The sequence below is a fragment of the Eptatretus burgeri genome, chromosome 11, assembly GCF_056783735.1.
Source record: "Eptatretus burgeri isolate ZD-2024b chromosome 11, Ebu_testis_v1, whole genome shotgun sequence".
NCBI lineage: Eukaryota > Metazoa > Chordata > Myxini > Myxiniformes > Myxinidae > Eptatretus > Eptatretus burgeri.
Genome location: NC_140971.1, coordinates 15,223,279 through 15,235,778, shown reverse-complemented (window position 1 = coordinate 15,235,778; position 12,500 = coordinate 15,223,279). Strand labels below are relative to the sequence as shown.

General features: G+C 41.8%; 1 protein-coding gene across 10 annotated transcripts in view; it reads left to right on the top strand.

The window, feature by feature from the left end:
* The window catches only part of LOC147016552 (RNA-binding Raly-like protein), a 164,371-nt gene that overhangs the window by 37,715 nt on the left and 114,156 nt on the right, over positions 1–12,500 (top strand). The window contains exon 2 of one of the 10 annotated variants that reach the window (XM_085845305.1): positions 2,821–3,672. The exons of the other annotated variants lie outside the window; for them this stretch is intronic. The gene's annotated coding sequence lies outside the window, so the exon portion shown is untranslated. Of the gene's footprint in view, positions 1–2,820; positions 3,673–12,500 lie in introns of those variants that run through there. 10 annotated transcript variants of the gene reach the window in all.

The following is a 12,500-nucleotide window of genomic DNA, read 5'->3' as shown; positions in this document are numbered from 1 at the left end:
GTGGTGGTGGTTGTAGTTACCATGCCCATGGGAAGCGAAAACCGGGATTAAGCAATTGCTTCACTTCTGCTTGTCTGTCTGCCTATCTACAAATGTCAGTTTATGATCGAGGAACAACTTCATTTCAATTAAATGTTATATATTTGAACGCAAATTGGAACATGAATCGGAAAGCGAAAGTGTAGTTTAGCAGTGTTTTGGCTCTGAATTCGTCCCGATTGCGCATGCGTATAGAGGAGTGAGATGATATTTTAAGCAATGAATATTTTGTACATCCTTCCTTCCTTCCATCTGTCTGTCAAAAATGAAGAAGAACCTTTCTAACTCACTGTATTTAATTCTAAATGGTTTTAAAGTGTAATTGTGGAAGGTGGTTCCAAAGGGTGATTATAATTGGGTGATAAAGGGTAATTCTAATGGGTTTCGTTCATTTATAGGCTTTGCCTATTTCATTTTAAAAATGCCAAACTGAACTGCTTCCTTCGACAAGGTTGCAACTTAAAAAAATATTTTTTACTCTGTCTGTTTGTCTATCTACCTGGCAATCAAACAAAACTGAAAATCATTCCAAACAGGAAACTTACTGTTTTTATGGACGTCATGAAGGACACAAACAACAGGCACGAATAACTCATGTAACGTGTTAAATAAGGTGGTGTAAAAGACACTGGCATCTGTAGCAGGAAACTCCAGATTATTTTTTCTACAACCTTTGGAGTCTATATTTTATTTCAATTGAATTATATACTTGAACACTGCAGAAAAAAAATCACCTTATCGACACTTTCAAAACCCTTCCATTTAGTGGGACTTGGACATGTTAAATAAGGTGGTGTATAAGACAACATGCATGCTTGGTATTGGCTTCATGGTTCGGGTGGTGGGCTTGAAATCCTTGTTGGGATCCTGGGATCCTGAGTTCAAATCCTCCTTGGCTGTTGAATTAATACCAGGTGGTGTTGACTCTGCCTGTCATCCTTCTGAGGTTGGCAAAACCAGTGCCGGCTTGCTGGTGTCCTGCGTTGGAGTGTACAATCCTGTCCAGGATTGTACACAATAGCTAAGGAGACTGCTTAGGCAGCACCAATGTTGCACACAGAGTATGGTCCCAATGGATGGATGACACCATCAATAGTGCCAAACTTTTGGAATGTTTTTAATGCGACCTTTAAAATCGTTATTTTATTTCATTTGAATAATATACTTGAACACAGCGTGTGGTAAGGTATTCCATGAACTCTTTAGTTGTAGTTGTTTTTGTTGTTGTTTTAGTTGTAGTGGTTGTATGGTAATCCCATACCATCCCATCACCAGTCCTTGTCTGCTCGTTTACAATATAAATACAAACTAGAAAATACATGATGGCAACCGGAGGCTTACATAAATATGGGCCATTTGTTTATTATGCGGCAAACATGAATGGTGGAAATTGTTCCACAGCAACATCAACCCCTCTATATTCACCATGTAATCACTGGTCCAACATCCCCCTCATAGAAAACGCATCGAATCTTGGTTTCCATAATTTAATGCCATATATGGACACCCACTGTACTTGTTAAAGCTTTGTTACAGCCGTTATAAATATCCATGAAGTCCCCTTAATTATAGCAAAATACCAGAAAGCAATACCTTCTTCGGTAGATGGAAATTGAATGACAAAACAAGTTTTACATTGAACCTTATCATGAATTATATATCTTCATTAAACTACAAAAAAAAACACATGCAAAAGCAAGTAACCTACACACAACAAGAAACAATAAATACCAGCGAAAACAACAAAAATGAATAGTTATTATGAGCACAACTCTCTGAGAATACAATAGCCAGAGAGATGTTGATGCTCACAAGAGTATAATCAGAATCTCCTCTGGGCTGGCTTGCTGCCTCACACCTTTCTTAGCTTGACACGATGGAAACCTAGGTCTTCAAGATTATTGGAATCTCCCGCAATGAAGTTGAGTCTCTGGACCTATCACTTCGCCATCGCAGACAGGTAGGTGTCTTTCACCACCTCCTTTCTGGTCTTGCGCCCTCTGCTCTTTCCATGCTTTGTCTCTAGGTTTTCTTCCAAATTCTCTTCCATCTCATCCTTCTCTCTAGGGTTTCAAGACGGATCTTCACCACCCTCTCAGATCATCCCCAATCCAAAACCATGATGTTCTCTAGCCTCGTTACCCCCCACCCCTCCCAACCTCCAATCCCACCTCCTTCCAAATTTCAGGTTTTTCCTTCTGTATCCATCTTGTCCACCCCATGCATCCTTTCTTGCCCCCCATTCCTCCCCACACCCATTATTTATCAAATTCTCCTTCTGTTTTGTTATTCAATCCTGCTGTTGGTGTTTCTCCCCTCTCTTTGCTGTTCCTTTTGTTCTGTTGCATCAAGATCCATTCAGTGTTCTAGTTCTTCCTTGAGCCTCGACTCTGTGTCCAAAAATAAAATAATAAAAACAACGGCCTGCAGCTCCTCATCAAAACGTAACGACTCATCGGAATTACTCTTCTCCTTTTCGTTTTAAGGGTACCCTGTTTATATAGGAGTCTCTTTGCTGAAGCATTATTCATAGCATTAAGAAAAGTATCAATAGATGCAACTCCCTTGTCTAAATTACCAAATAGCTCGTATTTCCACATCCATAAGGTGGATTAACCTCCCTCTTGTAAACCACCTTGTACATTTCTTAACATTTCGTTCTTGCTTTCTCCAATCTTGGAGGTTTGCAAACTCATTCACAGACGACACAAATATTCTCAAACCATACCAATTACATGTAATGTACATGTGGCTAAGAGCTGTTTGTCCCTGTTCATATAGAAGACACTTCACTACTGGCTCCATGCTACTCCTGTGCCGTTCACTGTCCATGTAGAAGACATTTACCTTCTGGCCCCTTGCTGTCCCTGTGGCTTCACGTGTCCACATAGAAGACACTTTACTACAGGTCCCCCACGCAGCCCCTGTGGGCTCAGCGGTCCAGTTGGAAGACACTTCGCTGCCCGCTTCCCCTGCATGAGAACGGAATCTTGGGAGAAATTGGATTCACACCTATTGCGGTGTGTGCCATCTGCTCGTGTGACTGGTCACTGTGGTGTAATCTCTCCGCTTCACTCTTTCATTCGAGGCACGTATTGATGCATAACTGCATAGTGCATACCCTTTCCCCTGATTAAAAAGTAACAATGTGCACAAGCTGCGACAAGGTATTGGTAAGAAGCAAGTTCTACACATGCTTATGGATTATTGTCGAGTCCCACACCTCAATTCTTTAGTTTTAGTACAATGCGCATAGCTCACGAGATGAATCATACAGAGTGACCACAAAAGAAAGGTACCCATACAATCTAATAAACCTTCATTTTTTTTTAAATGACATGCTCTTTGGTACGCATTTGCTTTACATGATGCATGATCGCCATGGTAAGTTTCAGATGGATATCTTGAGTGTCATGTTATTTGATTGAGGTTCAAGTTCATGCTCCAGATATCAGCTGCTACACTGCAGACACACTTGGATTCTATGTGAAAAATTGCTTATGACTCGAAAACATCCGGCTGCAGTGATTGAATGGATTTTGTGAGTTATTGCTGTTTTGAGACCATCTATGGATTGTGACCTTCCTTCGGTAGATGATGTTCTTATGCATTAAACCTGAACTCAGCTTGAGTCTTCTTGAAGGATTTCGTTCTCAGGTGAATTTTGAAAAAATGGGGCTATGTATCTTGATGAAATCTCAATCTTATGACGAAACACAAACTCCACCTTACGCATCTGCAAAAAGTAAGTGGATATTGTTATGGTTTCGGCAAATTCGCCGGGCTCACAAGGTGCATACTCAGACCCACCGCCACTATCGACCCTGAGGCTGCCGGTCACGGATAACTCTAAGGCCAGACAGGTTGTTAAACAACCGCAGACGCTGTTTGGGATAATTAGGTCTAACAGGGTCCTCTTGCCCATTACGTCATGTTACCTGTTGGTGACCTAATTACCTCAATGAAGGACTGTGTCCTCAGTGCGCACTCGTATCATTGCCGAACAGAAGAGATAGTGCAGCGCTGGCTAAGCTGCGGAGCCAATCAGTGGGGGGAAAACTCTCGTCTATCGTTTATAAACACGCTATGTCAGATCAATGAAAGAGGCAGATTCGAAAGATAATTATTTATTTACACAAACAAGGCAATCATCAAACACGTATTTACAAGCAAACAACAGCCATCTTTATTTACACAGGCAGGCGATCAACAAACAATCAAAAAGAAAGGCAAAATACACTGAAGAGCAGACTTACCCCTAATACGTATTCACTTCTTTTATTGACTTACTTACACAACAGACTTACTTAGACAACAGACTTACTTAGACAACAGACGTATGGCCATCATTCATTCCACGAAGAAAAAGACGAGAAGAACTGAGGAGAAAGAAGCAGAGCAGAGTGTTGGGATAACTCCTTCTTTACCTCATGCAAACACGTGCATCATGCAAACACTCGAACCCACACCTTCGTCATCGCACCAAGCACCAGTGACCGGGAATGACGCAATGGACGCCAGCCAGCACGAGAACGGACCAGACCAGACAAGCACTTGCGGGCAAGAAGAGAATGCCAGCAGGCAAAGCGAGACGATCCCAGCAGGCAAAACGAGGGCAAACAAGGTGACGAGGCTTCTTCTTTTTGCCAGCCGGATCGCCCCCACTATTATTCATTCCTCACGCGAGGTGGGAGGGGTCCATCCTGAGGTAACTCGCCACCTCATTGGACGGGGGCGTCTCGGTGGCCCGCCCCCCGAAGAGGCTCTGTAGTTTCAATTTTTGCATATGTACTGCCGAAGCGAGTACTGGTATTCTGGCCTCCCATTGGCTGGAGGAAATGCTCCATGCCCTTCTTTGGAGCAGAGCCTTGACCTGAGGTGATGGAGGCTGTGCCCATGCCTTCAGCCAAAAACACATGGGCAATGGAGTCAGTGCGCGAAGGTTTGGTTGGGTGGTGGAACGAAACAGGTGGTGTTGTTTTTGGATATAAAAAAACTAACTACAAAATAACTCGCAGCGCACATACACTTAATGACCCATTAAACATAGGGACGAGACCCTAACTATAAACACATACTTATCGAAATAACTGAACTGCGGGGACTCTGGCTGTTGTGTGCAAAAGGCTTCCAAATCCATAACAATATCTTCCTCGCCTTCAGTGAAGCAAACTCGTCTATCGCAGCTTCAAAGTTTATTGACTCGGCGAGTTCACGCTCAATGGAGAGGATGGCTAGATTACTGAGCTTGGAGTGGATCTGATGAGCATTGTGAGCATTGTGGATCTGATGTTGGTATTTTTGAGTTTCAGTTTGGAGAAGCTCCTCTCATATGCTGCAACGCTCACACACATGGTGAGAAATGTCCTCAGTATGATGAGAAGGTTTGGGAAAGATTCCTCAAATCCCCACTTCAAAACATATTGAAGAACTTCATATGCCTTCCAATCCACCGTTTCCTTCCCAGTGGTTTCCTCATACATTTTGATGTGTCGATGAAGGTGATGAATCTCCAATTCCACTTCATGGATGATGATATCATCGTACATCTCTGTGCAACGTCGTTGTTGTTGGATGGGTCCATCAGGTAACTGAGTGACTTGAAAAACCCAAATTTAATGTTCATGTCACTTATCTGATGGGTGCGTTGGGTCGTTTCCTTGAATAGCCGATCCAACATTTAATATTGCTCCCGTTTAATCTCATCTTGTGATGAGAGAGCTGCATCCATGGTGTCTTCCCCTGGCATTCTCTTTCCTCCTCCTTATCAGTCGCTCTGTAGAGATTCCCATTTGCTTGCAAAAATTGGCGGCCTTGATTTTCGCCTCCTCCATGACGTTATCGCACTCATTTTGGAAAAATAAAACAAGGGCCCCCAACTTGGCAGCAGAGGCATTTAGCCCAAGCCCAGTCGTTTGAGGATTTTTTTTGCATGTCATTCTTTCGTCTCGGCATTACTATCATGAAGCTGCTCAGCGCTTCAGATATTTCATACAGGTTGGACCACACATCAATTGCAAGATGCTTGGAACTCCATCAAGACTCACAAACTCGCTTCTTTGTCTACCCTGGGCGAACTGCTTGAATATTTTCCACCGGTGAGTTGAGACGGAGAAAAACTGGTGAAGTTGCTCGATTGTCCCGAAAAATGTCACGGCGTTCACTGTAGTTGAAGCACAGTGAACCCCAGCCAAATTGAGGGAATGATTGGTACAGGGAATGAAGAGAGCGTTTGGATTGATATCTGTGATTTTCCGTTAGACGCCACGATGAACCCCGGCCATCGTAGCAGCATTGTCGTAGCCTTGAATACGGAAGTTCATGAGGTAAAGGCCATTGTCTTGCAGCTTGCTAACGATTTGTTATGTTGAAGCTTGCCTTCCAGGTGCATGAAATTGATAAATGACTCCTTTACCTTCACTTCCCCACGTGAGATATGGACATCTCTTAGGATCTGAGACATCTGATCAATGTGTCCAGCTACCCTGAAGTTGTATGAATTCGTTTTGAACTGTGGGTGAGAGGTATGTGATGGTAGGGTGGGGAACAGCTTGAATGTTCATGAAATGCTCTCTCTCATTACAGGATCATATTTTCCTAACAGTTGCATCAGTGCCAGGAAATTCCCCAGGTTATTAGTCGTTTCGGGTGAGAAACTCTCTCTATGCCCTCAAGAAATGAGATTTTGGTGTGATAGGTACATGATACCGTCAAGAATACATTTGAGAATGGTGCGCCACTTTGCCGCATCACTTTCAATCTGACGTTGGATGTCATGATCTATTGTTGCTCCTCTTTCCAAGCGAATACACATCTCTTTCCACTTCATGGATGCCTCATCGTGACCGGGACTTTGTTCATGCTCAGATACTCGAGGGTTTAACTTCCTCCATTTGTTAAATCTCTCCTTCTTGGCAAAGGAGCTACTACCAGGGTTGAAAAGGCAGCAGCAGAAGCAATATAGGGTGTCCGATGAATGTGAATCGAACTACCAGTGGCGAAGGAGTTTTTCTCCATTCCCTAACTTTTCGAAAAAACACTCCACAGACATACTGTGGTTCTCCTCATTTTTGGGAAAAGGCCCATCCCTGGTCTGAATGCCCAGAGGGCACCCCAAACAGATGTATTAGATTTTGCATGTACAGACGAGTAGGCAACGTGGCAGAGAAATATGGTGTGGCCACGTTGCCACATCACGAAAGATATCAATCCAACTGGAATCTGGTTTAGTTAGATCTATAGCTCGACATAGCTCATGCGGTTCATTTACCTTGGTGGACTCCTGCTCTAATGCATTCCTTCTTTTTTCTTTTTTGAATTTCATGTAAGGTCTCCTCAGTCTCTGGTTCATGATCAGACTTCCCATCCACTCTGTCTGAAGCCTGCAGAAACTTTCGTAAAGCAGCTACGCCTTTCTGGTTCTCTTGTTCTCGAGCCTGACGAAGGCACTTGTAGACGGCCCCACTTTGACGTGATGTCACCCGCTTACTCATGCTAGAAAGGGTTCGTGTCAAAAAAAAAAGTAAAGACTAAAATAATTAAGTAGTAATGTTATGCTGGTAAAGTAGAAGGAAAATATGAAATTGCTAAGACCATAACGTTTTCATATTGGCCATTACGATTCCTTGAAAACAATATTGGATAGTGAAAATTATGATTTTTATCAAAAAATTATGAAAAAAATGAATCTTTGAGAAATAGTATAAAAGTTAGCGCAACTTATTCAATAAAACGCCAGAAGTATTCCAAAAGCATAAATACAATGTCAATTCCTCGCGTTAGCAGAAGAAGCAAAAAAAAAAAAACGAGAAGAAAAACGGCAGCAGAGTCACGAACACAGGAATGAGATGCATTGTCGTAGCCAGGGGGTGCGCGGAGGGCGGTCCTCTCTGGGTGTTGGCTGGAGGTGCTATTGGGAGAGTTGAAATATCAGTTTGATGATATAACGATGGTTTTAGTTGCAAGTGACATTATAATGTTATTATTTACCTAATGATAAAGACAGTAACTCAGTAATAAAGTTAATTTAGTTGTGACACTTACCAAAATAACGTTGAGTCCAAGTTCCTGAACGAGAAGGGTGCATGTAAGATAAAGCCAAATAAATAAATAAAACACCACTTCATTGTCCCTGCCAACTCCATTTTTTGCACCCACCTCCTTATTTTTATTATTCGTTATTTTGTAAAACATCCTGGAAAATAATATCACAGTGTCGGAAGGAAGCTGTGCAGTGAAGCAGCCACACCGTTTAAAAAGTGGCCCATGAGGGACTGACAGTTACTTCCCCAACAGGCAAGGTGACCTTACTGTCCTGATTGAAATAAACAATAACACAGGTTAGAAAGATTCTTTTTCTTCATTTTTGACAGAAGGATGTAAGGAAGGATATAAGGTATATTGAAGCAGATTATGCCTGGTGTTGGCTTAATGGTTCGTGTGGTGGGCTTGGGATCCTAGGATCCTGAGTTCAAATCACACTTGGCTGTTGAATTAATACCAGGTGGGGTTGCCTCTGCCTGTCATCCTTCTGAGGTTGGCAAAATGAGTGCCAGCTTGCTGGTATCCTGTGTCGGATTGGTGACCCGTCCAGGATTCTGTCCAGTAGCCAAGGAGACTGCTTAGATAATGAATGGATGGATGGAGGTGGTTTGCACCAATTAAAATTCATTTTCTTATTGCCAATTTGCTTATTTCAAGCAGAGTACTGTAATTCGCTTGAAATTTTCTGCAAACATGATATATGTTTTCTGTGTATTGAATGTTTTTTTTTAATTATTCACCTCGGGGTGTGGGGGGGGAGGAAGGTTCCGCCCCCGGTGTCAAATACTCTCGTCTCTAGGTATGCCCCTGATGTGAGGGGAACACAGGTATGAGACAACAACGGTGAACTGGAACGAGTTATGAACACTGGAATGAGACACCAACACTTCACTGCCTCATCTTGGAGTTTAGTTTCCCAGCATGCCTCGCGCTCCTTTTTGCCCTCCCCTTATCTTTGAGACATTGTTGGCCGCAACCATTGGTCAGCAAATGGAGGGCGGGGGCATTTGTACAGTTCAACCCCTCCCTGTGTTTGTGTTTCCACACGCCATGGGAAAATTGTCCTCAGAAATGTCGATCGTGATAGATGTTAGATGCAACAAAACAAATTTGTCCCCCCCCAAAAGTCCCGCTTGGGGTGGCTGCCCTGTTTGCCCCTCCCGCCTCATTTTACCAGTGGTTCCATGTGAGAAATATATGAGTGTAGAGAAGAAAGAATATTGGAAGGTAATTCGACCATTCTGGAGGATTAATTGTTTACAGTGATGGACGGATGAATAGTTGGTTGGTGGTGAATATTAAAAGAATGAAGTTGGATGAACGTTGAGGGAGATAGATACAGACAGACCAAAGGACGAGAATAAACTGACTGCAGGGTTGAAGGAAATACAAGGAAATCCAACACAGGTGGAAGCCACTCAGCCCATCATGCCTGCGTGAACACTCGAACACTGACAGGATGAAGGAGGAAGGGGTTGTTGAATTGAGTTTTGGTTAAGTGGATTGTTGGCAGATTGTAGAGATTAAAAGCAGGTAGAAAAGGGAAGATCATACAGACTAACCTCAACTCTTTCCCCCCCAAACCCCTGGATAAGGGGCAAAGGTCTATTGACCACATAAACGAATGAAATAACTCATTCTTGGGAGCTCTATGTGTACATGAATGCTCTCACCTGGGGTACATTTCCAAACAGTATCAACAACATCATGAGTATGGAGGAAGTTGTTAGAGGTAAGTTCAGTCGAGAACATTTGTTTCTGGTCACCCTGTACATGGCAAAAGTCTGCAGTGAAATGAATATGATATACTAACCGTTTTGTTGAAACCTTTTACATGAATATCTCAGTGCCTTTATCTTATGCAGAGGCTTGGTAGTAGAGACAGCAGGTATAGCATCCTGTAGGCTTTTTCATTAAGTGTGAGCAGCATGATGTGACTGCTTCGATGTTGCTCTTGTAATTAACACGAAGTATTGTATTCCTTTGGACATTGACCCTTTGACATGTTTGTTGCTCGGTCGACGAAGTTGAAGAGATTTATTGATCCAGACAACAGTAAATAAATCAACTGTTATTATTCATCAGTTCCACTGAGAGTATGATGATTGGAGAAAGTACAAAACACACGCACGCACGCACGCACCAAATTTTAGCAATACAGTAGATGCAAAAATCTCGTGTAATTTCTCTTGTGCCCCTGGAACAAAACAAGCAATATATTTGTAACAGCCATCAAAGTTAGGTCACGTCACGTGATTATTTTTAGGTAACCGGATAAACCTTAGACGGAGGACCCTAAGTCACGTGGTTGAGTTATTGGCGTTCACGGTCGGTTAGCGACCCGCCACATCGCGGAGTTATAAGTGTGCGACGGCTTGCAATGCCGGGGAGTCTGGTGGGAACCCGAGATAGCTTCCCCCTCGAGTGGTCTTCTCACCCGACCCCCGGCCGCAGCAATATATATATATATATATATATATATATATATATATATATATATATATATATATATATATATATATATATATATATATATATATATATATATTGTATTTTTTATAAATATCTCAATAATATTTTTTAATATTCATATTGTGTTTCACTAATTTTATTTGGTGTCGTTTTATGATCTTAAAGAAAACTTGTTTTCATCTGCTAACTGTCGCTCCCTGTTTTAACATGTCTGACTCGTTGTTTTAATGTATTGATAAGTTCAGTGCTGTGTGTGGTTGCTCTCACAGTTCAAATTATTTCACCTGCAACTGTGCCATAGAATAGCTTTTTAGGAATGTTGCCGTCTAAGAAAGGTATTCATACAATGTGAAACGGAAAAGCATCACATTTATCAAATAATTTGGTGTGAAATTTATTATTATTGATGTCGATTTGAAATTCTAAAAAACAAAGAAACTGAAGTGTGAGTTTAGTTTTCATCTTTAATTCCACTTCTTTTGGATATACATCATCATTAAGCTGATCAAATCCAAAGCCATCATTAATCTGACTACAGTAGTAATTTGCAATTGGTCACTCACTGCCTTTGACACCAATACAAATTTTTATTACTTCATATGTCAAAAAGCGACGTATATCGAACAAACAGTTTGAAATGGAGCACCTCAACGGCATTAGAACATTAAAATCCCATCACACGTGGCAATAAATGCAATTTTTGCTCTAAACTTGCTGACTCGATGACAGAAGACTCCATTTGCATTTTTGCTGTCTTCCTCCAGACCCCGTTTAGAATCCTGTGCAGACATGAACAACTTGCCATTTGCCAATAAATCATCAATAAATCTAAAGATGTTTCCACACCTTCTCGCAGTTGTTAAGTTATCCCTGCAAATGTTCTGGACCCAACCAGATTCGTACATGTGCAGGAATAAATTTACAAAGAAAGGGGCCGGATCTGAACCCATGGGTATCCTCACTCTCTGCTGGAGTATCTTGTTGCTAAATGTAAAGAAACTGTTGTTTTGGAAAAATCTAAAACTTTGTTTGCATTATTTAAAAAAAAATTTGAACTACATGAATATTGATTTTCCTTTTCAGACAAGTGTGTTCTTTTTTGATAGACTGCAATGTATACTTTATTACATCTTGCAAATGTTTTATCTACCACTCTGTCCAATGAATTTATAAGATTGTCATGTGGAATGTTTGTGTTTCATGTGGAAAAACCACAACTTAATGGACATTTAGGCTTACCCCTGTTGGTCATGTTGTGGATACTGTCTATTACAGGCTTGGAACTAGAACGGCACTCGGTAGAGTGCATACCTCCGCAAAGATGAACAATTTATGTACTGTTTTCTCCGGATCTGCACCCGGACCTTAACCAAAATCTAATCTTGTCATTTATCATCTATATCATCTCATCTACCCAACTCATCCACCAAGTTTTGTCATAATCTGTCCTTATATAGGGTCTTAGGGGCCTTAACCTGAGATAGGTGTATCCCTGGGTACAGAATGGGAAAACCCACCAGGGGTACACCTATCTAGGATTAAGGGTCTTCAGGGTCGGAAGGTTATTGGGGGATCTAAAGGGTCTTAGGGGTTTTGGGTGTCTTAAAGGGTCTTTGGGTTATATATGTTCTTAAGGGGTCTTTAGGTTCTAAAGGGTCTTTGAGGTCTAATGGGTGTAAATGTTTAAAGGGTATAAAGGGTCTTTATGCCTGGTGTTGGCTTAATGGTTAGGGTGGTGGGCTTGGGATCCTAGGATCCTGAGTTCAAATCCTCCTCGGCTGTAGAATTCATACCAGGTGGGGTTGACTCTGCCTGTCATCCTTCTGAGGTTAGCCACATGAGTGCCTGCTTGCTAGTATCCTGTGTCGGAGTGGTGACCCGGATAAACTGGATAAAGATGGATGGATAAAGTTTCTTAAAAGATCCAAAGAGTACAGAAAGTTTAA